Raw genomic sequence first — 25,958 nt, 5'->3', positions numbered from 1 at the left:
GAAAAATAAGTGAACCTGGGACACATCTATAATTATCCTTTTCACTTGCCTTACTGTCCCCAACTACCAATAAATAATCAAGCCGTTGTCCTTTGGGGAAGACTGTATCCCAAGGAGGGATTCCACTGCAGAACTACGTTTTACATCAGAGACTACTCATGCTCAGCTCACTGGTTTTATGATATCTTGGGCCAGTGCATTTTTCAACTAGATCTTTAATTTCCCAAGATACCCATGACAGAGGAGACTGTCAGTCTCTGTGGTTTGGTGGAAGGGTTGGCTGCTTTTAATTTGGAGATAGCTTAGGCTGCCACTGGGTCAGGGTTTGTCAACTCCAATCCAAAATGGCTTTGATTCATCTTTGCATTTGGTTCTTTTTTATGTACTTTCTCCCAGGCAAATTCTTACATTGAATTTCAAACTCTTATAACTCTAATAGTTATTTCCTCATGGAACAGAATCAATCATCTGTCTTTAAAAAGCAGTATTTGCCTTCTTGCAGATGCAAATTTGCTATGTGCATATGTGTGTTCTCCTTCACTGAATCAAGAATGTTTTCATAACCATACTTCAAGTTTCTTTTTGCAGGACCACAGTCCCTTATTTTTACCATTAGCACCAATGTGGACAGTTCACCTCTCCCTGCTTCCACTATAAATCTGGTAAAATTTTAATTTTCACAGATATTTCTTAAATCTCTACTGTATAACAGACACTTTGCTAGGGATGCAAAGCTAATCAATCAATAAATATTAAGTGTCTACTATGCGCCAGACACATAGTAAATAAAAAGATAAAAATTATAAAAGTCACTGCCCTCAAGAAGTTTCCATTCTAAAAACCTCTTTCAGTGCTTTTCCATATGCCTTGGAATATATGTCCATTGCACATTTTCCACGCTCCCTTTCCTTGCCCTTTTGAAAGTCTAGTTGAAGCCTGCTTCTTTGGATTAAAATTTAAAAATTATAGCTTTAGTTATATTGTTCCTCTCCCTCTGTCTAATTTCTTCTTCAAAGATCCCCAGTATTGATCACACTCATCAACTCAAAACATTAATTAAATAATCACACTGTGTTTAGCAGTTGAGAGATATACACTTGCACAGATAATTCTTTTTCATGGAAGAGTTGACTCTGGTTGATGCTTGTGGAAAAAGATGGTTTACAGGGGAAATCAGAAGGAAAATGAGGAGACTTCAATGAATAATGAGAACACCATATTTGAAGTCAAAGTAACAGATATATCTAGCAAGATACATTTGATAACCAGAGTGGAGTTGAGCTGAGCACACATCCACACACAAAGTGGGTTCAGATCAGCTAGGCCTGAAGACTGAATCTGTGCAATCCCCAGGAACTCCTTAGCCCCACCTGGAGACAGCGGTGGTGCAGAGGCATTTGGCAGAGTGGCGAGTTCCTAAAGAGGGTAATCATGAGATAAGGAATCATATGATCGTAGACATGGCAGCAGCTGGGGCTAGTATGGTCAGTCAATAAGCATGGGGATACAAAGAAAGACAAAGGGATAATCCCTGCTCTCGAGAAGCCCTCAGTCTAATGGCGGAGACAACATGAAAACAAGCTATGTTCGGAATAAATTGGGGATAATCACTGGAGGTAAGGCACTAATCTGAGAGGATCAGGAAAGGTTTTCTGCAGAAAACGGGATTTGGCCTGAGATTAGCATTTATATAGTGCTTTAAGGTTGAAAAGTACTTTATATGTACAGTATACCTCCAATTCAGTTTTAAGTGGTTACCTTCAAAAATGAGCTAAACCTTCGGGACAACCTCTAATGTCATCTGCACAGGCTATAGGAAGCCTGTGAGGAAGGTGCTATTATTATCTCCATTTTACAAATGAGGCATTTACCCAGTGTGACACACCTGGGTTACTCCAGGCATACAGGAGAAACCTGTTGTCTAACTAACAACTAGGTTTTTCATCATTCTCTCATTCAAACAACTAGTATTTACAGAGAGCCTCTCACTTGCTCTCTAAATTGAGCCATGTGCCACAGGGGATATGTCAGAAGCATAAGATACAGTCATCCCCTCAAGGAGAAAGAGTAGTGTAGAAAAAGAGCCCCGGATCGGGAATCAGGAGAACTTGGTTCTAATCCTGACCCTGATACTTACCTTAGGCAAATCACTTAATCTGAGCTTCCTCCTTCAGTAAAGTGTGGATGACACTGTCACTGCCTCATGCACCCTCTGTGGTTGTGAGGAGAGTACACAGCAAGCCTACAAACACTATATAAACTTGAATTACTATAGCGGTAGCCTTATCTGAGAGAAGGAGGCTGATTATTTATTTGTTTGCTTATGTATTTATTTTTTTTTGACGAGATAAAAGAAACCCTTCTTTGCCTCATTTCTTACCTAACCTTAATCACTGAATGGGTGTTGCCTCAGACAAATGGAGACTTGGGAAAGACCTTAAAAAGGCCAAGATCTCCTACTACATCTTGGGATCTTGGGCCATCTCCAGTCATCTTTATCTGTATCTTTTTTTTTTTTGGCGCCTTTTGGAAGGCAATTGGGGTTAAGTAACTTGCCCAAGGTTACACGGCTAGTTTTTTTGTGTGGGTGTGAAGTATCTGAGGCCGGAACCAAACTCAGGTCCTCCTGACTCCAGGCTGGCACTTTACTCACTGATCTTGATCTGAATCTTGCCACTGGCCCCGAATGGCTCCAGAGGAGAGAGTGAAGCTGGTAACTTTGGACAGGTCTCCCTCACTGAAATCCAATTCACTTGCAAGTCATGGCATCACCTTCCTGATGTCATGGTCCTCTTCAAGAACAAGGACAAACAACAAACTAATGAATTAATCTGGGAAAGGAAGATAGATGTACATAGATAAGAAGTTATATGATAACTGAAGTTGTCACAAGGCAAGTGATTAATGCCCAATAAAGACAGAAAATACTACTAGTTCAGGGGGAGGGAGGGCTATGATGATGACATCTCTAGGACAAATGTTACATTTTCTTTAAGTTTTGTTGCAAATTTTGTCCCTTACGTGTTGTAAGTTCTGAATATTAGGCTAGTCTGACCCCTAACTGTCCTTAATAGTTGGCCTATTTTTCCAAAGCTGAGAATTTCTCTACTGCTTTATTATTTTATTGCTGGCTGAAAATATTTTGGAGCTCGAGAAAGTATGACGTTCCAGGCTTCATTGAGATATAAAAGGAAGCTAAATCTCTTTCTCTTATGAGGTGAATTAGTTCTTAGGTTTTTATTCCTACTAGAGGAGAAATAACCAAGGCCCTTTTTCTTTCTGCACACTTCAGAAGAAGCCTTGAAGCCCTGATAATGAAAGTTTTTTTAGGGACCAGGAATGGGGACTTGCTTATTTAAAATGTCACTAATCAAAATTATGACAACTGAAGTTTATTTAATTTGCAAAGATGACAACAGAATAATCTTGGGAATTATAGGAATAATCAATGTTGGAAAGATTATGGAAAAACAGGCATATTAATACCCTTTGTAGAGCTGTGAATTGGTCTAACAACTATGGAAAAAAATCTGGAATTATGCCAAGAAAGTGACAAAAATGTCAAAACCCAGAGATTCAACTGCTAGATATACACCCAAAAAGGTCAATGACAAAAAGAAAGCTTCCATATATGCCAAAATATTTATAGAGGTGCTTTTTATAGTAGCAAAGACCAGTAAACACAGTAGTTGTTCCTCTATTGAGGAATGGATAAGCAAACTGTGTTACAGAAAAATGGAATTGAATTTTACTCTACTGCATGCAACAATGAATATGAAAAATACAAAGAAATATGAGATTTATATGAACTGATACAAAACAAAATAAAGCCAGAAAATATATAATGACTACTACATAAATGAAAAGAACTACCACAAAATAAAAATTGAAACTGAATAATATGATATTACAACTCACAACCTTGACTTGAAAGAATTTATATGAGAATGCATCTACCTCCCTTGGTTGCAGAAGTGATGGAATATAGATATGGTGCATTGAAAATCATGTCAGATTCAGCTGATGTATTGGTAGTTTTATTTAACTGGGTTTTTTCCCCCTTCTTTTATTTTTTGTTATAATGGATGGCTCTCCAGAAGGTGGAAGGGAGACATATATTTTAAAATTCAAAAGCAATATATAGCAATAAAAATTTAAATAACAAAAAAGAAACATCATTGAAACTAATGGTTGAACTAGAGTCAAAAGAAATGAGTTCTAGTCCTGATATTATCTATAATATATTGCCTGGCTGTGGAACAATCAGCAATCACAATTTCTCTAGACTTTAGTTTCCTCATACATGAAATAATTCTTGCACTAAGTAGTTTTGATGGGGTGATGGGACCTGGACCCCTAAAAGGAAAAGACAACCTTTTGAAAGCAACCCAGTCCTTGAATTTTCCCACACATTTCAGCAGCCCAGATCACTGGCATCTCACCCAAGGCATCTGGTCTGCCCCAGCCCACCTCGATACTTGACAGTCCTTTCACAGTTGCTCTCCACTCACCCCAGACTACTTAATACTCCTTTCACTATTGCACCTGGCCAACCCCAGACTATTTACCACTCCTTAGTCCCATACAGATCTTTTCACTGTCCCTTTTTTGTATATAAGCATCAGTCTCACTCCCATAAAGTTCCAGATTCACTAGGAATCTAGCCTGCTTCTCTCGGTGTTACAATAAACCTTGCCACCTTTACTGAAAGAAGGTTTGAGTGCTTGAATTCTTTCCAGGCAGACCCTGCCTGTACCCTGACACTTTGGGATTCCAAGAACCCCAAACTGCATCGGTTTGGTGTAAGAGAAGTATTTTGTAAGCTTCAATGTGTCTTCCTCTTCCTCATCATCACCATCACATAAAACTAATACAGACAAAGAAAACAGAAAGATGCAATGGAAAGTGTGCTGGTCCCAGAAACACAAGGGCTTGAGTTCAAATCAGACCCAGGACACTTGTTACCTGTGTAACCTTAAGTAAGCCAAATTGAAACTGGGCTTCAGTCTCCTGGGTTTGATGGCCTCTGAGGTCCCTTCCTGGCCTTGATCACCCAGGGCTGATAACTAGATTTTTGGCCTTAACCCTATGATTATCACTCTAGAGTGGCACAAGACCATTCCAGAAGGCCTCAAATTGAGATATTATATGCCAAACAATAAAACTTGGGCATGCTATAACCTCCAGCTCTTTCCAGATCTTTATTTCATTCTCACAATGGGATCAGACCCAGGGTTTCAAAATTTGGCCACCATACTAGGTGCTATGATTGAGTGATTATTAACATTAAAATATAAACTCCTTGAGGGAAGGGATTATTTTGGGAGTTTTTCCTTCATATGCTCAGGGCTTTTTACACTGTATGGTATTGAAATGAAAAGCAATAATCTATATTTGTATCTGTTACTTCCTTTGGGATTCCATTCAACTTTGGGACTAATATAGATCAGCTATGACCAAGATAACTCCCAAGCGTGGACAATGTTCATTCAGTTTAGCTTTACAAGGACTTATGGGCCTATTCGCACCCCTGTGGTTTGCCTTCATGTTTATGCTTTCCATAAGTCAATATCTAAATCAGTTAGCATTCCCTGGGCAGAGCCTAGATACGGCTGAATAGCTCTAGTATTTTTTTTGATGGGATCACAGACATAGAGTTGAAAGGGAACTTGGAGATCACCTAATCCTTGGTGAACAGAGGCCCAGAAGAATTCAGAGGTCAGCCAGATCATGCCTGACAGAGCTGGGGTTGGAACCCAGGTCCTTTGATATCAAATGTAGTGCTCTTTCCATAATGCCATGACATTTTCCACAGCCATGAATAATCTGCAAAGCAGATCATGTATATGTGAGAAAAACGGCCTCTTATTTTGTGCACTAGAATTGCTTCTGTTGTGCGATGGTCATTCAGTGTCTGCTGCTTTCAAGGGAAGGGCCTGTAAACAATGTTTGCTGTTTATGAACCACTACATTTTGTGGTTGTTTTCATTTCCCCCTCCAGTTTTAGGGCCTTTCAAAAGGATGACTTTTATGTGTAGTATAAACTGTCTCTTAACTATTGGAACCCAAGGGAAATAGATGTTTGGGAGGAGAATGGAAATGTGCCAAGACACAGTAATGTGTACTGAAAGCATATTTCTAGGGCACGATTAATTGAATCCACCATTTTCCAGGCTATGGCAGTCACCTAAAACTCAAAAGTTTAAATAGCTGTCATTTGGATATTTCTCTTTATTTTTAGTCATATGAGAGCCTACGTGGGCAGCTAGGTGGCACAGTACATAGAGTACTGGGCCTGGAGTAAGGAAGACCTGAGTTCAAATCCAGCCTCAGATACTTACTAGCTATATGACCCTGGGTAAATCACATAACCTCTATTTGCCTCAGTTTCCTCATCTGAAAAATGAGGATAATAATGGCACCTACCTCCCAGGATTGTTGTGAAGATCAAATAAGATAATAATTTAACACAGTGCCTGGCACATAATAAGTGCTATATAAATGTTAGCTATTATTATAATTATCATCATCATTAGAGTAAAGTGATCATTATAAACAAATATAATTGTATAAGCTAAGTTGCTTTTAAAAATCAAGATCTAGGACCACAAAATTTTACTTCATAAATGTGATAATTGCTGAAACAAAAAGACCAACTTTATAATATAACAAATTAAAAGAAAACATCAGGAGTAGAAAAACAAGAAAGGAGGCGTAGGATGGAATCTCTGATCCTTTGCACCTTAAGTCACAAAGAGAGAAGAACAGAAAGAAACAGTGATGGCGGAAGTGAGTGTATCAGTCAACTTGTCACACTCTACTATTCACTTAAAAGTTTCAGAGTAGGGGTGGCTAGGTGGTGCAGTGCATAGAGCACTGGACCTGGAGTCAGGATGACCTGAGTTCAAATCCAGCCTCAGACACTTAACAAAAAAAAAAAATCTAGCCATGTGACCCTGGGCAAGTCACTTAACCCCAATTGCCCTCCAAAAATTAAAAAAATAAAATAAATCATTTCAGAGTAATTTGCCCCCATGAAATCTTATTAGTAAGTTAGACAAGTAGTAATTATTAAGCATCTACTATGTATCAGGCACTTTACTAAGCCCCAGGGATCCAAAGAAATAGAAAAGACTGTCCCTGCCCTCATGGAGGTTTGTCTAAAGGGGGAGCCCAAGATAAACTGGAGATAATTAACAAATATTATTAACTGATTAACTTGTGTTCAAACTGCATCACCTGCTCCTGTCTTTGAAATTTAGGAGGATTTGCTTTGGTTGATTATTTTCATACACAGAGCAACCCAGCAAGGGGAAGATTCATTTGGGGGTTGTACTAGTGGTCAAAGTCATGAGCATTACTCATTCCCTTGGTAAGTCCCTTCCAGACAGAACTGTTTCACTTTTCTTTGTATGTCTTCCAGCACCTAGTGTGGTGTGTTATACAATACTTAATAAATATGTTTGTTGATATGCCAGTTCATTTTACTAAACTGGTTTTTTTCCTCTCATTTTTATTCTTTGTTATAAGGGATAACTCTGGGAATGGGAAAGGAGAGAGACATATTAGGTAATGATGAAAAAGCAAAAGACATCAATAAAAATTTAAATAACATAAAAGAAACATGGTATATATGTGCTGAATGTGTGGTTTCAAGGAATAAATTCTCTGCAATAAGAGAATTTAGAACCTTAGTAATCATCTAGACAACTATAACTCAGGCCCAGAGACATTCATTGATTTGCCCAAGGCCACAAAGCGACTTAGTAGCAGAGGGTTAAAACACAAGTCTCTTGACTCTCACTCCAGTTTTTTTCCCCCCACTGCACTAAGCAGCTTTATAACACAAAGATCACTGAATTTTGAATCCAAGGACTTGGTAGTTCTGATCAATTTGGGACTGACTAGCTCTACTATTTGACTCTGTGAATTCAGGCAAGTCAGTTTCCCTTTAGGGACTTCAATTTCCTCATTTATAAAAAGGGTTGGAGGGTCTCTGTACTGGAGGAAAGAGTCAAGATGAAGAAAGCACTTTCAGATTAGGTCACTGTATTTCAGATTTACTTAAAACTGTTTTCTTTTATTATAAGAGACCTCTCATGAAGTGGGAGTAACCTGTAAATGTTTATAATGTAAAAACAAAACATCTGTTCAACATTAATTAAAAGTAGAGATAAGAAAACAAAAAAAAATCTCAAATATTTAGAACAATGGGTCAGACATTCCTCACCTGTAAAATGAAAGGGTTGTACTCTGTGGCCTTTGAGGTGCCTTCTAGCTGTAAATCTCTGATGTATGAAAGACAGGAATTCAAAATAAACATTTTGATTTGAAAGAAGAGGCCTTCATAGTGGCTTTCACTCCTTCCATGTCCACATCTGCATGGCAGGTACTGGAGGATCTCAGAGGATGGAGGGAAGTCATGGTGTCTCAGGCCTACATAGATCTTTGAAGTTTGTTGTATTACAGTCTCCCAAAATGACCTGAGAGGAAATCCAGGTTGAAAATCAGGACTTTATTGGAGTTAAATGGGACTTTCTAACCTTAAGTCAAACAGAGGCTGAAACAAAGATTTTAATCCTTTTGGCAAAAGACAGACTAAATATCTGAGGACTCTAATTAGCATGCTGGTTAGTCCATGTCCCCAAAAGCTTACACCTTAGGGCTGAGATTCTGGGAAATAACAGACTTTGTTGTTTGTCCTTTGTTTTTGAAAAAGAACATTGACCTCACAAATGATGTCTTTATTTTCAAGTGAATTGGATTTAAGTGAAGCAGAGTTGCAAAGTCATCAGCCTCACTCTCACCCGCAGAGTCATGAAAGTCCAGTGGCAAGACAAAAGTCAGGATGACTGGCCTTACTCCAGGATGTAGCAGATAACCTTTGTGTCTTCAATGTCTGACCAACCTCTGAGCACTCCACAGTGCCTGTTTTAGTCACCTTCATGCATGTTGGAACAAACTGTTCTCATTCATCCATTCTGGGGGGGGGGGGCAAGTCTTCACATGCTTTGAGGTAGACACCCCCCTAACTCACCAATGATCTGAGGTCCATCGGTTTCCCTCAGCCTAGTTTTAACCTGTTTGCCTGGAGTGTTGCCCAGGTGCATGCTACAGCTTGCTGGAGCCATAGGGGAGAGTTGGGTGAATCAGATGGACACCAAAGGTAGAAAGCAGTCCTAAAAGGGCTTCAGCACCCCCTCACATCAGAGGTATTAATCTTCTTGGACACTCCTACACCCTATTTGTCAAATACAAATCTATCAGAAGACTAATGGAAACAGGATTCATTTGGCCAGACAAGCACCAGTCTTCCTTGAACACCCCTATTGAAAGACTAGATATGTGAGAGCCTGCCTTTTTTAGTAAAAGAACTAAAACTTAACTTCTGGTATATGAGTCCTCTCTCCCCTGGGGGGGTAAAAAAAGATTGCAGAACTGTTCCTTCTATTATAAGGAAGAAATAGAATCACAGCTGAAGACTACATTGGTGACCCAGCAGATAGCAGCTGCAAGAATATTACATCAAAAAGAGAGAGCTCTATTGTGGAGCCAAAGAGATGTAACTCAATATGCTTACTGAGCAGGATAGCAGATCAGTAAGATAGCGTCACCAAAGCACAATGGCAACCTTGAAACATCAGAGATATAGATTATACCTCCGTGCATACATGCTTGCCATATATGTTTCCCCCCACAAACCTCCACACATGATTTCTAGATGTGTTCACTCTTCCTCATTAGACTATGTATTTGTGAAAGCGTGTGCGCCAGGTTTATGGGGGAAATGTTCTATTGGTACCTCTCTTACTAGTCTATATCATTAAATCCTTTTATTTCACATTAATTCTATCTACTGGCTGATAGGTGAAAACAAAGACTTCAGTGGGGGCTCACAAGCCATGGAATACTTCAAGTACTACATTAAAAATTCAAAAAGCACTTATTTGGTGCTTAATAAATCTCTTTCTTTCTTCCTTCCCTTCCCGTCTCTCTACCTTCCTTCCTTCTTCCCTCCTCCCTTCTCTTCCATCCTTTCTTCTATTCTTTCTTCCTTACTTTTATAAAAAAAAACATTTTTCTATTTGGATGGATACGTCTGTTAAGTAGTTTACTATGTGTCAGACATTGTATTAAGAATATAAGCAAAAGGGGCGGCCAGGTAGCACAGAAAGTAAGAGCACCGGCCCCAGTGTTGGGATGACCTGGGGATCAAATCCAGGCTCAGACACTTAGCACCCACCCAGAAACACCTGGCTGTGTAACCTTGAGCAAGTTACTTAACCCCAATTGCTTAGGGGCAGCCAGGTGGCTCAGAGAGTATCAGGGATGACCTGGGGATCAAATCTGGGCTCAGATACTTAGATACCACACCTAGAAATAACTGGCCATGTAAACTTGAGCAAGTTACTTAACCCCAATAGCTTTAAAAAAAAAAGAATATAAGCAAAAATTATTTTACCTCCAATGTAGACCTTTTCTGTGGATACTTGGTTTAGTCCAATAGTTTCTTCCATCTTTGATTTTGATTCTGTTTTCTAATGCCATTTCCACTACATCAGGGCTCTGAGATTGTATCCAAATAAAGGGACTCCAATGTCACTAATGATAAAAAAGTTTTTTATAAAAAATATTTGCAGGTCTTTTCTACTTTTTCATCTGTTGTCTCTTCAGTTTCATTGTTAGATGATTGTGCTTAATTGAGTCTTTTACCAAGATGTCTTTAAGCTTATTTTTATTATTTCATTCCACTGCTGCTCACTATTCATAGGAGGTGAGGTGGTACAGGAGATAGAGCCCCTGGCCTGGAGTCAGGAAGACTCACTCATCTTTCTGAGTTCCAATATGATGTCAGATAGTTACTATACTATGTGACCTTGGTCAAGTCACTTAATCCTCTGTTTCCTCATCTATAAAATCAGCGGGAGAAGGAAATGGCAAACCACTCCAGCATCTTTGCCAAGAAAACCCCAAATGGGGTCACAAAAAGTTGGAAATGACTGAAAACGACTGAACAACAACAAAGCATTTAATAAATGTCTGTTGCCTTCCCAAATGGGGTCACAAAGAGTTGGACATGACTGAACAGCAACAAAATTTATAGAGACACTGCTCATAATCTATCTTTCCCTTCAGCAAATATTTTGCAAACAAGTTTATGTTCTAAGTCAGAATAGACACTTATTAAATGCCTGCTGGCTGGCTGGCTGGCTGGCTGGGTAATTACCCTTAGCATCCCTATTCCCCTTCATGGCAAGGAGATTATGTTTGATGACTGCATCCATTTCTAGGCTCTTTTAGGTCTCATTATGATGACCTCTCAGTTAAATTTCTTTAGGAAATGGTGATAATCTACATCAATGTAATTTCCTTCACACATTCCCATATTTTGAAACCAACTTGTTTAAATAGGCCAGGCTGGAGTTGCCTCGGTTATATATCATTTCTTTTTTTTTTCTTTTTTGTTCTTCTAGATTTGTATTAATTTTGATCTTTGCTCTAACAAGTTGATGGTCTCATGGTAGACGATTGATTCAGGAATGACTCCCACATCAATAACAAATTATTTTCTGACTTAAAATACAACCAGTTTCTTTGGGGGGAAGGTTATATCATTTAGTGGTCACCATTTCCAGTGCCCCTCAATTGCTTTCTCAAATATAGTGTTCATATATAAATATAAAGTTTCTGTGTAGTCTACAGGCCCTTGAACTCTCATTTCTTAATCATAAACTTTATTTTCCAACATTTTAAAAATATTTTAGCACATTTTAAAATGCATTTTACTGTAGCACTTTCTTTTTTTAAGCAGACCTGTGACTTCATTAGCATAGGGAGCTCCTGGCACAAGAACTCCCTCTATCAACACAGATCAGCCACAACTCTGCAACTTAGAATCTTATAGAGTTCCCTGAGGAACTGAAAGATTAAATAAGTATCAAGGTTCAAGCAGCTAGTATGTGTCGGGGGCAGGACTTGAACCTACATCTTTCTTATTCCAAGGCCATTTCTCTTTCTAGGAACATAGTAATGCAGGAAGAAGGGTCTTGAGCTGAAAATGTCATGTTGCAACTGTAATATATTATTTGGATTTAATTTATATAGGAGTTGGCGGGTATCCTTAAATGCGCTTCCTGTTGCTCTATAGTTTCATGAGATATTTTATTTATTTTATTGTTTTGTAGATCACTAATTTGTAGCTCTTTCTCTTAGGGTCTAAGTCCCAGATTTCCATCTGCTTTCTCCCTGTCTTAGCAACCATTATGGATGCTAAATGTCAGGCTTTTTTCATCACCTGCCATGCTCATTTTTCTCCTTCAACTTCTAAACCCATTCTCAGGGCTCTGCAATTTTTCAGACAATGCAGAAAACAGGGTAATTCTCTCTGTCCAGTCACATGCATCACGGCTACCTTTTTCCTTCTAGGTTAATAGGCAAGAGATCTGCTATTTGAGAGTTTTCAGAAGGAGTTAAGCATTTTATCAATTACACTAAGAATGCAGAGAGGTGAAGAGCTAAATATTGAACTTTTATCACAGAAATGGCATCATCAAATAGAAATCAAACAATAGTACACAGTGAGAGCAGACAGTGGAAGTATAAAAGATATGGCCAAGAAATTCCTAAAATTATCTGCCTGTAAATTAATTAAATGGGTAACAAGAAGCCAAGTGAAATGTGGGAATTAGAAATGGTTCACAGTAATTGAATGAATAAAAATTCTGAGAACAGGTTTTAGGTGGCAAAGTTTAAAAAAAAAAAAAGGTCTTAGACTCTAGGCACTTAGATACTCAGCTTGAAGAATCTCATCTGTTTTCATGCTAGCATATGCTCAAATACATAACCCCATCACCTTGGCACCCAATCTCATTTTCCTTAAGAAAAACCTTTCTGCAATTTAAATTAAAGCGCCTTCCTGATTGAAATGTTTCTGGGAGGTCTGAAGTCTCATCTTACACAGCATGAGCTCTTTTAATACTATTCATTTTCTCACCAAATGTCCCGAGAGTAGCCTGTTTATCCTTAACAGCCTCCCTGTGCAAGGAAACGCTAATAATTTTGTGGCATAATATTTCAATTTGTATGCTAGAACTCAAAATGGAGAAGAGTTTTGTAACAGGCAGCAAATAGTATCTTCCTTTAAGGCAGCTACTGAAAGCAATTCCTCTGCCTGTTTAAAAGGGAGCCACTCTTTTCTTTCTCTCTGTGCATGATCCCAGCCAGGGACCAAACCCTGGCTAACGGCAGCAGAAAGGGAAGAACAATGAGGAAATATATGTTGAGCATGAACGGCAAGTTGGGTGGTACTGGGCCTAGACAAGGTAGATGGTCACCTAAGGAGTAACATCCTAGGGACATGTCCGTACAGTGGAACACTTTTTTATAAAAGCATGAATTGTTTATGCCAAAACCAATACAACCAAGACCAAGCCGACCCATTGCTCTCTTTCTCTGTCTCTCTGTCTGTCTCTATCTCTGTCTCTCTCTCCCTCTCTCTGTCTCTGCCTCTCTGTTTCTCAGTCTCTCTGTCTGTCTCCGTCTCTGTCTGTCTGTCTGTCTCTGTCTCTGTCTGTCTGTCTGTCTCTCTCTTTCACCAAGTTGCAAGTGACGCAGCAAAAATTCAAAGCCTCATTTCCCCCGCCCCACCTCCAACCCAGTCTCATAGATCAATAACTGGATGGGAAGTCATAAGCCATCTACTCCAACTCCCTCATTTTCCTTTGAGCAGACCTGTGACTTGTTGAGTTTAGAGAGCTCCTGGCATGAGAACTTCCTCTATCAATGCAGATCATCCATGACTCTGCAATTTCCAGTCTAAGAGAGTTCCCTGGGGAAAAGAAAGATTAAATTATTGCCTAGATTTGTGCAGTCAGTATATGTCACAGAGGCAAAGACTGAACCCACATCTTTCTTATTCCAAGGCCATCTCTCTATCTAGAAACATAGGAACAAGTATCTTCAGCTAGAAATGCTATGCTGAATCTGTAATATAAAACTAGGATTTAACTTGTAAAGGGGTTGGTGGGTAAACTGAGGAGGGAAAACTGAGGCCTGAGGCCTCATCTTCCTGAGATCACATCTAGGCTCAGATATTTCCTCTGTGACCCTGGGCAAGTTACTTAACCCTGTTTGCCTCAGTTTCCTCTTCTATAAAATAAGTTGGAGAAGGAAATTGCAAACCACTCTGATATCTCTGCCAAGAAAACCCCAAATGGGTTTGCAAAGGGTCTGACATGACGGAAAATGACTGAACAACAACAATAAAAAGACATTTAATAAATGCTTGTTGCTTTCCCTTTCCCTCTCTGATTGAAGATTTCCAGGGATGGAGCACCCACTCTCTTGGGATGTAGTCCTTTTCATTTGGGAGAGGTTTGGTTACTAGAGTTTTCCTAATAGAATGGGGAATTGGCCAGTGGAAGCGCTGTCCTCAGAGTATGTGCCACCATTCCTTTCCCACTGCCCCCTCCCCTTTATGCTCACATAGAACTGAAATCTGCCTTTCAGTGATATTCCTTACTTCTAGTCAGGCCTTCCAAGGTCCAGCAGGACAAGAGAAGCATAAAGCCTTCAAGGAAAAATGAGGGGGCTGGTCTTGGTTTCCTCCCATCCTCTAACGGAAACCCATGATTTCCTCATGATTTCTAAGGGAAAGGAGGTGGGCAGTTCCTTCTGCTTTTGCTACTGATCTTTCTCCTTCCCCCCATTTGGAAGCTGCTCCTCTGTGTTGCCCTGGGCAGTGGGATAAAAGTTAGAGAGCGGCAGTAATCACACTCCTAAGATGAAGGACAGTGAAGGTGGCCCTAAAGGGCACAGGCTGAGTGCTACAGGGCAGGCTTGGTCACGGGAACAAAAGTGGCCGGGGACAAAGGTAGCAAGAAGCAGAAAATTTCTATCTAAAGTCCAGTCATGTATAGACTCAAGGTCCCCTCTAATCTAGCCCCCTGGTCATGAGAAAAGTTCTGTCATTTCTACTATAGGCTCCCCTTCTTTCCTCTGACACTGCAACCCCTCATCATCTCACACTTGAAGAATTGCAAGACTCTGCTGACTGGTCAGCCTGCCTCAAGTCCCTCCCCATCCAATCCATCTTTCACTCAGTTGTCAAATCCAAGCTTCCTAAAACAAGGGCCCAACCGTGTCACCTTTTATACAATCACCTTCAATGGTTCCCTGTTACCTAAAGGAGTAAATATAAAACCCCTGTTTGGTTTTTTAAATCCTTCAGAACCTGGCCCCTTCAGCTTTCTTATATCTTCCTCCTCTTCCTCTCTGATCCAGTGACATTGGCCTCCTCAGATACCACCCTCCATCTCTTGACTCCAAGCATTTTCACTGGCTGTTCCCCATGTCTGGAACAACTCTCTCCTTCTTTCTCCCCTCCTTTGACTTTCTCTTACTTCCTCTGAGTCTCAGCAAAAGTCCCACCTTCTGCAAGAAAACTTCTTAATAGCTAAAACAATTTCAAAAGACTTATGATGAAAAATGCCATCCACATCCAGGAAAAGAAATGTGTAGTCTGAATGCAGATTGAAACAGGATATTTCCTTTTTCTGTTGTGTTTTGTTTTGTTTTATGTTTTTCTTTCTCAGGGTTACTCCCATTTGTTCTAATTCTTCTTTGCAACGTGACTAACGTGAAAACATGTTTAATAGGAATGTATATGTAGAGCCTGTATCAGATTGCACGCCGTCTTGGGGAGGGAGGGAGAAGAAAATTTAAAACTTACAGAAGTGAATGTTGAAAGCTAAAAATAAATAAATATTTTTTAAAGAAAGAAAGAAACCTCCTTAATATTAGTATTTTCCTTTTGAGATGATTGTATTTCCGTGAGCTCCTTGAGGGCAGGTAGTGGTTTTTTGCCCTCTTTGTATTTCCATCCCTTATGACAGTGCCTTGCACATAGTAGGTCATTAATCAATCCCTAAAGCCCATAGACAACCTCAGTAGACTGCAGCCCTGCTAAAGAGCTTGCTCCCAGGTTCTGAGTCTGCCTCCACAGTTTCTTATCCTCCCATATGATCTGCTTCTTCTCATGCTGAGTCAGTATTTATGACTTCCTTCTTGCATTCTGGTGGGATAGGGAAAGACCTAACCCTCTTACTTTATTCTTACTCTCCTTACTCCTTTCCATCCCTCTTTATCCTTTTTCTCCATGCTGCTCCTCAACGAACCATCCTACAACTCACCTAGACTCCATGGGGCCCCCAGAAACTGTCAGACAGCGCCAGAGAGAGGTGCCAGGGAGGCAGGATGCTGATGGATCCAATGTGGGAGCTGAGTAAGTACCAGGCCAGGCAGCTGAAGTAGCAACAGAAGCACAAGCAGAATCACAATTAGAGCGGTGGGAGGACCCATGGGCAAGACTACCCGAACCACCCAGCTTAGAGAGGCTGGTTCTCGCACACGAGTTGGCCCATGTTCAATCACTTCTCAGCTTGGTTGAACCTCCCGAAGTTCACCTTTGTGCCACATCAGAGTAATATGCACCTCAACCCTACTTCCCCTAAGTCTCTTACAGTTCTAAAGCTCTTCAATGTAGTTAACGGACATCTACCTCCAAGTAACTTCAGCTAACTGGTCCTAATTCTACCTCCATGGAGAAATAAGAAGTATGCATTCTCTTCCTGGACCTGAGACCTGGTCTCTATCCATGATACCATAAATTAAGATTTTTTAAAGTCCAAGTGGAAGTTTGGATTGCTAAAAAGGATCAGAAATTAAATGTACATCAGAAGATGGGTCCTAGACCCATTTCTTCCATTAACTACCCATATAACCTTGGGAAAGTGATTGAACTTCTTTCAATCTAGTTTCTTCAGAAGTCAAATGGGTATAAAAGGATGGGAGTGGAAAATAGTAGAAAGAGCTCTTCATTTGGAATCAGAAGACCCAGATTATTTCATCTTTAATATTCAACAATTTTCAATTGTTGTTGTTCAGTCATTTTCATGTCTGACTCCTTGTGACCCTATTTGGGATTTTCTTGGTAGAGACACTGGAGTGGTTTGCTATTTCCTTCTCCAGCTCATTTTCCAGATAAGTAAACTGAGGCAAATAGCATTAAGTGACTTTCCCAGGGTCCCACAGCCAGTGTCTGAGGCCAGATTTGAAATCTGGAAGATGAATCTTCCTTACTCCAGGGCTGGTACTCTATCCACTGTGCCACCTCGCTTCCCATGATGTATATGTATATGTGTGTATACACATACACACATATGTGTATGTATAATACATATATGTACATATGTATATGCATATCAATTAGGCTGATGAAGGAGGACCATTCACATAAGTAATCCTGAGTAGCAGATAATACAAAAGTCATTTGTTTGGCTTTGAATCATGTGCATTGAAGATGGAGAATACTGGGTTTCAAGCCAAATGGGCTTAGGCTCCAGTCTCTGTTCTGCGCGTTACTATTTGCGCAGCTCTGGGAAAATTACTTAGTCTTTTTAGTCCTTGTTTTCCTTATTTGTTAAAGGAAGATGTTAGACTAGGGAATTTCTAAGGTCTTTTCCATTTCCAAATGCTGTAATCCTGTTCAGTCAATAGTTAATCAATAAGCATTTATCAATGTGCCTACTACCTACCTGGTACGATGTTGAATGCTTGACACATAGCACTGCCTGACCCTTGTTCCTGTCAACTTCCTTTGCCCCTTGGATTATGTGTAGATGTACTTTCTGCTATGGTCTGCATGACTCATTATGGGAGGCATCTCCTGCCTTCATCACAGCTATAACAGCAAATGACTTAGGGAAATCTTGATAAAAGGGCAATGAAACCAAAAGGGTTAATACCTTTAGAAAATCTGGTCTTTCCAAGGACATGTTTATATTACAGTTTATGGATAGTGTCTACCAGTTGTGTGAGGAAGAATTTTGATACCAGGCATTTTCCCATTGCCTTTAGTATGAAATTCAAACTCCTTAGCCTGAAATGCAGGCCTCTTCAACTTCTGGTCCCATCCTAATACTTTTTGCCAGGAATCTTTGGCACCAACCAGTCCAGTCTCTTCAGTGTTATCGCAGATATTTCTTGTTCATGTATTCAATTATAGGTACTACATAGAAGAGAACATCGATGACCTTTAGACAAGAGCAGATGGGTTGGTGAGAATCTGGAGACATGTCATAAGAAGATCAGTTAAATCAACTGGCGGTGGTTAGCCTAAAGAAGAAAAGACTTATGGAGAACTTCATCACCAATACAGTTCCCTCACATGACTGATAAAAAAAACTAAGGCGCAGAAAAGAACTCCAAGATGAGATAACTCTCTCTACCATTGCAAATAGGTACCTGTGCTGCAATTTATAGTCTTAAGAGAGATGTCTGGGGACACTGGGAGGTTAAATAACTTGCCTACACACATAGAGCCAGTATGGGTCTGAGGTGGGATTCAAGTGATGTGCTAGGGACTAGAACACTGTGATGTGGTACAATGGAAAGAGCACAGGTCCTGGAGTCCAAATTCTACCTCTGATGATTCTTATTCTACCTGTGTGACCTTGGATAAGTCACTTAACATCTCTGGGTCTCAATTTCATCATCTATAAAATGAGGAGGGTTGATAGCCTCCAAGGTCCCTTCCAATTCTAGAGTTATGATCCTGTAACCCAGGTCACCTAATACTGAGCCATTGTTTTTGCCTCTAAACTATTATTTCTCAAAGTGTAGTCGAAGACCCCAATAGGAACCCCTGAGACTTGGGGGTCAAGGCCAAAACTATTTTCATAATAATTCTAAGACATTTTCATTTCTAATATGGTAAATATCAATAAATATAACCCGTATAGACAAAAACTGTTGTGGGGGGAAAGGGTCCTCAATAATTTTTAAGAGTATAAAGGGAGTCCTGAGATCAGAAAGTTTAAGAACCACTGCTTTCCACCTTTCTTCCTCCCTTTATGTCTCACTTCTTCAATGTAGAGCCTGTACAGTCTGGAAGAGGTATTAGTATTTTCTGACAGCCCGTCCTTTAAGCCAAATATGCATGAATCCTTAATAAATTAATCTGGAGACTCAATCATTGGTTTCAAACCTGCTCCTGTCCCCCCTTATTTATTAATCCTTACACTTTCTTTGAGAGAATGATTATATTCCAATGTTCTTTGTACACCATCTGTTCAATTCCATTCCTTATATGCTTACTAGATTTTCACATATGCCAGTTTTAAAAATCAGTGGGTCTCCTTAGGAACATCATCTGGCTCTCATCACTCCAGCAAAGAGTTGTGGGGTTTTTTTTAAAGGAAAAAATTTCAAGATTTTCTTTTATTCCCAGGATCTCCTTATAAATGATCATTGTTAGCGGTAATGATAATCATGGTGTTACAAGACCTTTCCTTCATGGCATCCCAGTGTAAGTATTATCCTCATTTTATGGAAAGGAAAATGAAGTTTATAAGTTAAATTATTAAATTAAGCACTTAGCAAACCCAAAAGTGCTGTGTAAATTTCAGTTATTATTATTGTTGTTGTTCAGAATAAGGGACAGGGACTGGACCTGTGACATCATTGGTACAGGGAACTACCAGGTAGGGAAACTCCCTGTGCCAGTATAAATAGGCACCTACTCTGTGACTTGTAGTCCTAAGAGAGCTGCCTGGGGACACCGAGACATTAAGTAACTCACCCATTGTCACACAACTAGTATGTGTCAGAGAAGGAACTTGAAGTCAAGTCTTCCTGGATTCAAAGTTTGTAAACTCCTTTGCAAACTTTAAACTACTATGTAGTATATAAATACAAATTAAAATAGCATATGGATGGTATAAATGCAAATAGATATTAAAGTATATCAATATAAAATAGTATATAAATGGCAAATCACATTGCCTCCAATTCAAGATATGCGAGCTGTGTTTCCTTGAATTCTGTTCCCTGAAAAGAAATGTGACCACTGTTCACACCTCCTGATTTGTTCTGATTTCCTCCAGAGGTTCCTCACCGAAGAGGCTGCTGCTGTTGCTTCTGCTGCTGTTGCTTCTGCTGCTGATTGCCCACAATAGAAGGCCATGGCTGTTCACTCCCAAAGAGGAAATAAAGAAGGAGAATTGTTTCCATTGCTCAGGCGGACTACCCTGAGATTGATTGCACTGACCGCTTAACAGCCTAATCTCCTTCTCGACAGCGAACACAATCTGTTAACTAAAGAGCCTCAGTCTCTTTTCAAAGCGGAAACGTGCCCACTGCTGCATTGAGATGCTAATTTGTTCTGTAACATGGTGGTGGCCTCTCTCCCTGCATTAGGGATAGGCATAGGCTATGGTTTGGTGTTCTGGAACACTTTCAATCACCAGGATGTTCTTGGGATCTGGGATCTGCAGAGAGAGGCTGTGAAGCAGCTGCTTCAACTTGTATCAAAGCCTCTTAATAGCCTAATGCCACTGTGTTCTATTTATGGCAGTGGGACCTGATGCATGCCATTTTTTTTTGAGAAGCATGTTGTGAGAAAGAAAGAGCTCCAAACTATACTGTGCACAGTGGGAAAGTGGGGCTCAGTTAAACTCCTTCAGATCCAACCCTTAACACATTTGGAGTGGGCACGGGATTTTCACAGGACAATGGCACTATAGAATTCCTCTCACCCCTTTCACCAATAGAAGATGCATTTAATAGTCCCATGAATTTCAGTAGTGCTCACACTTGTTTATTTTCACACCTATCATCCTCATAACAACCCTGAGAAATGATTATGATCCCCATTTTATAAAGGACGTTGAGACAGTAATTAACTTGTTTAATGTAACATAGCAACTTATTTGGAGAGCATGGGCTAGAATGATGGTCTCATGGCACCTCATCTTGGGCTCTTCCATTACTGCATATTTCTTTCCATTTTCCAGGCATTTCTCCCTTTGCTTGCCAAAAACAAAAAACCAAAACCAAAAATAATCCAAACCATAGAATTTGCTTTGAAAGGGGACCAGAGAGATCACCAGTTGTCACCTCCTTTCACATGACTTTTCCTGATGCCCTCTCCTTGCCAGGATTCCTCCACCAAAATAAAACAAAACAAAAAAAAAAAACTATTAGTATTCTCCCCCTCACCCTTGAAATCACTATGTATTATTTGGGATATATTTTATGTTTACTTACTTGTTTGTATATCTTATCTTCCCCCTTCTAGTAGAACATAAACTCTTTGAGGTCAAGAAAATTTTCATTTTTTGTCTATATATCCCTAGCATCTTGCCAAGTACTTTGCACGTAGTAGACACTGAATAAATCTTGGTTGAATCGAATCTAGTTAAATCCCTGCATTTTAACAATGAGATTCACTGTGAAATGACTTGCCCAATATTTGTTGTTCAATCTTGTCCCACTTTTCATGACCCCATAGACCATGGGTTTTCTGGGCAAAGACACTGGAGTGGTTTGCATTTTCTTCTCCAGTTGATTAAGGCAAAAAGAGGTTAAGTGACTTGCTCAGGGTCACATGGCTAGTAAGTGTCTGAGGCCAGATTTAAACTCCAGGCCCAGTCTTCTATCCACTGAGCCACCTAGATGCCCAATATTACAAGATATTAAGTAACAGAGGTAAATCTGATTCCAAATTAAGCATACTTTCCTCAATACCATTTACTAGAGTGTTAAAATAAATTCCAGTTTGAGATTTCAACCCTACATATACTTCTCTCTGATACCTCTTAGTGCAAGCATGAGAGCTCCAGTTCTCAAAGATAATAATCTAAGGGAGTTCACATTCTGACAGATCTTACCATATTAGAAAAGTTTTTAATTTAACCTGGGGGTGGCCTGTTCATTATCAAAGGAACTCATTAAGTTTGACTACTAAGGTCTAATAGGATCATAGATCTGGACCTGAAAGGGACCTCAGTGACCATCTAGCATAGAGGGGTTCCTATCTGTATCAGTGAAGAGAAGGAGGGACAGGACACAATCACAGATCTACTGACATGATAAATGTGCTATTACTGTATAACAGCTTCTAGTAAAGATGACTAAAGTGTAATGAGCCTGAGTGTGCTGGGTTTGTTTTTGTTTTGTTTTGCTTTTAATTTTCTTTTTTTTTTCATTTTTAATTGTTGTGGAATGTGTTAAATTTGGAACCACTACACCAGGTTATCGATTGTTAACTGTCCTTCTAGGTTTTAGAGAAATAGAATGGAATAAAGCAAAATATACTTTCTTTGGGGATTCTGAAGTTATTTCTGGATGTTGCAAGAAGTCAAAGTCATTGTTACCATCAGTTCTAAACTTACACTGTGATGCTAGGGGGTAACTACATTACACTTGTGGTCTGGTGAGGCAGATTTAAAGGGCCCCAAGTAATTCTGCCCCTCCAAATACAGTTATGAAACATATGAAAAGTGTGTGATTACATGCCCAGTATGAGTCCTCCCACTTCCCTTCCCACAATGAGAAAAAAGACAGTTTTCAAGGGACTTCTTAGTAACTTCAGCAACCCACCTTGAAGGCCACCAGGCCAAGCCTTGCTATAAGGACAGATGGTACAGGAATGTACTGGATCTGTAGATGATGGAAGCCTTGGTGCAGTAGTTTCACACCAACCTGCTTATTTGCCATCTGGCTCTTTCAGAATATGCAGACTCAACACTGTCTGATCCTTCATGCTTTCTTGTTTGGATTTGGTACAAAAAGGGGCTGCTCTAGGGACATACGTTCACCACAACACGCTTCTCCACATCCAACCCTGAATAACTAGTGCCATCTGGCACATTTGTCTCCTATTCACATTCTGCTGAATAGCTCTGGGGGGGATCAGGAACCCATGTTAACTGGATCCACCACAAACGCATGTTATCTAATCTCAACTGGGCCTTCACTGTAGAAAGGCCATCATTCTACCCCCCCCCCCCATATCCAATTTTTTTCATTTCCCTTCAACTGCCCCTCAGGGTATTCCTTCCTTACCCTCTCTGCTGCACACCTCAACTCATTTTACTATTCAGTCATTTTTTTCAGTTGTGTCTGACTCTTCATGACCCCATTTGGGGTTTTCTTGACAGATATACTGGAGTGGTTTGCCATTTCCTTCTCCAGCTCATTTTACTGATGAGGAAATGGAGGCAAACAGGGTGACGTGACTTTCCCAGCTGGTAAGTGTCATAAAGATGACTTGCTGATTCCAGGCCCAGCGCTCCATCCTCTACACCAAACTGCACCAAAAATAGTGAGGCCACTTTCCGAGTGCTCTCTCTCCTCCTTTCCTCCTCACTTCCTATCACTCAGATGTCTTCCCTATCTCCTCCTTCATCCTTCATTTTTGAAGAAGATCAATGACATCACAGATCAATGTTAATGACATCACGAGGTAATTTCAATGACATCATGGAAATGTCTTGATGACCTGGATTTAAGAGAGGCAGAGCTACACAGATTCATCAGCCTCACTCTTTCTACTAGGGCAGACCTGCACAACTTGGCAACAGATAGGGGACAAAATTAAAACAGGCTAAACTTCTTCGAGCAGCAGATAGGTTATACTAGAGAGAGACTGACAATGGTTTGTTGCCATGGGTCAGGTGACAAACAGAAGAGAGCACAGTGGCAATTCTACATTTTTTTTGGAGGGGGGAAGGCAGGGCAATTAGGGTTGTGACTTGCCCAACGTCACATAGCTAGTAAGTGTGTCAAGTGTCTGAGAACAGATTTGAACCCAGGTCCTCCTGACTCCAGGGACGTACTCCATTCACTGTGCCTCCTAGCTGCCCCAACTCTACATTTTTTGTAGGACACCTAAAAGAAAGAAAGAAAGAACACCAGAAACTCTTAGACAATCCAAGAGTGTTTGTGAAGGTAGTACTAAAGGAAAAATTACAAAAGATTAAAATTCCAAAAGGGGCCAAGGAAGTAGCATCCATTCACAAGATTACATCAACAAGGGTGAGTCATTAACATCGATCATATGAGGAGGGAAAAATGAACAGAGTTCAGATGCTTCTAGGCAAAAAAGAAGAAGCAAACTATTTTAAGTATAGAAAACATGTGGGAAAAAGGAAGTATTTTTGTGTCTGTATCTGTCTGCACATGAAATGGAACACTTTTAATTGAATTTGATGACTAGCTAATTAATCAGAACAATTTAAGCTAACACAGACTTTTTTCTCAAATACCAGGATATAGAGTCTGAATTACTCAGGAAATAATCTCAGAGCTTCCATCCTGATCATCTTACATACATGGTCTGAATGGTTAATAGGTTATTAGTAAAGGTGATTTAGACTAAGGCTAGTGGGGTATCATGGAAAGAACACTGAATTTAGAGTCAAAAGACAACAGTGGCACACATTTATAAAGCACCTACTGTGTTCACAGCAAGGTGCTAGATATCTGGAGAGGTACAGCTTTGGGTAAGTCAAAATCCCTGTCCTCATGAAATTTACAATCTAGGAGGGGAACAAAAAAATAGCAGAAATAGCTACACTATACAATATTGCCCATTAAATAAATAGATGAAATAAAGTGCTATGTGAGTGCTAAGAAGGAAGCTCATTACTAATCTAGAATGATCAGAGAGAAGGTCATACTCAAGGTATACTTTAAAGGATGCAGAGAAATACAACAGAAAAGGGGGGAGTGCCATTCTAGGTAAAGAGAACAGGTTTAACAAAGATATGTGGGCATGAGAACCTAGTCTCTGTTTCCAAACATCTATATGTCTACTTTGACAAGCATGATGAGATAAGGCTGAAAAGTTAAGATGGTTGAGATCCTTGAATACCAGACAAAGAGGTTAGAGCATTAATTAAGGAAAATAAGGAATATATCATTGAATATCTCTGAGGAGAGAAGTAGCATGACCATATGTGTTTATGGATAAGGAAGATTATTTTAGCAGAGATATGATGAATAGATTAGTAAAAGATGATAGAATAGAAGTGGGAGCAGGGACCTACTAGGAAGCTCTTGGGATAATCCAAGCAAGTGGCTCTTAGGGCCTGGACTATGGTACTTATAGCAGGAATGTGCAGGAAAGGAGAAAATCCAGAGATATTTTAGAGATGGAATGAACAGGATGTGGTAACTGATAAAATATGGAAGGTAAGATAAACAAAGGAATCATACAAATTCAAGATTACAAACAACAGAAATAGAAATAGTAAAAATAAAATGGAATATCAGGTTTGGGGGAAAGAAGAATGAATTTAGTTTTGGACATGAGGGATCTGAGGTAACAGAGGGATTCTCAGAATGGAGATGTCATATATAGGCAGAGATGTGCATCTAGAAATCAGAAGAGGACTTTGGAATCATCTTCATAGAGATGAAAGCTGAAATTGTGCAGAATGAGATGGCCAAGATACAGTGCATAGAAAGGAAAGAGAAGAAGGTCAATGACTGACCCCAAGGGAATATTCATATTAAAGGATTAGGAGGGGGAGGAGGATGAAGAGGCAACAAAGGAGACAGGAAGGGATCAGAGAAATCCAGGCCTCTTTCCACCATACCACAGCTGCTTCAGGATTGGTCAACTAGGACAAGAGACTGATTTGTGTTGCATGCTCTTTTATAGGAAGACTTCCAGAATTCATATAGAGGTATTTTGGTGTCAGTTTCCACAAATTTTCATCCCCAGGTGTCCTTTGCTTTTTTTGTTACAGTCTTATTCCAAAACTAATTCTGGGAATTAGGGCAAATCATTTCATTGTTCTGAGCTCAGTTTGATCATCTATAAAATGAGAGAGTTGAACTAAGGACCTATGGTCAACAAAGTCTGTTTCAATAGTTGGGAATTATGCTAAAGATATGCTAAAGAAATCAAATTGAAAATGAATAAGGTAAAGTTTGGAAAGAACTCTTTTAAAGGGGGCTTAGATAATACAAGACCAAAGGACTAAAGCAAATTCATTGGAGATTTACAAATGCAAGAGGAAAGAATCATTCTCACATCTTACTGTGGCCAGCACAGTTGGTGGGCTAGCGAGCAGTGAGAATAACAAGACAGGGGTGTAATCAATAGTCTG

The 25,958-nt window shown here is 39.8% G+C and overlaps 1 long non-coding RNA gene across 1 annotated transcript; it reads left to right on the top strand.

The window, feature by feature from the left end:
- The first annotated feature begins 1,224 nt into the window (after positions 1-1,224).
- On the top strand, positions 1,225-22,226 carry LOC138161339 (uncharacterized). The gene is made up of 4 exons (XR_011168335.1): positions 1,225-1,616; positions 18,065-18,299; positions 19,289-19,366; positions 19,944-22,226. It is a non-coding gene; the product is annotated as an uncharacterized lncRNA (long non-coding RNA).
- Positions 22,227-25,958: the final 3,732 nt, after the last annotated feature.

This window comes from Petaurus breviceps, unplaced genomic scaffold (assembly GCF_028583685.1).
Source record: "Petaurus breviceps papuanus isolate PSGF00001 unplaced genomic scaffold, PetGlider_PUasm1.0 118, whole genome shotgun sequence".
NCBI lineage: Eukaryota > Metazoa > Chordata > Mammalia > Diprotodontia > Petauridae > Petaurus > Petaurus breviceps.
The sequence above is the reverse complement of the archived record's forward strand: the minus strand, read 5'-3'. Positions and strand labels throughout refer to the sequence as shown.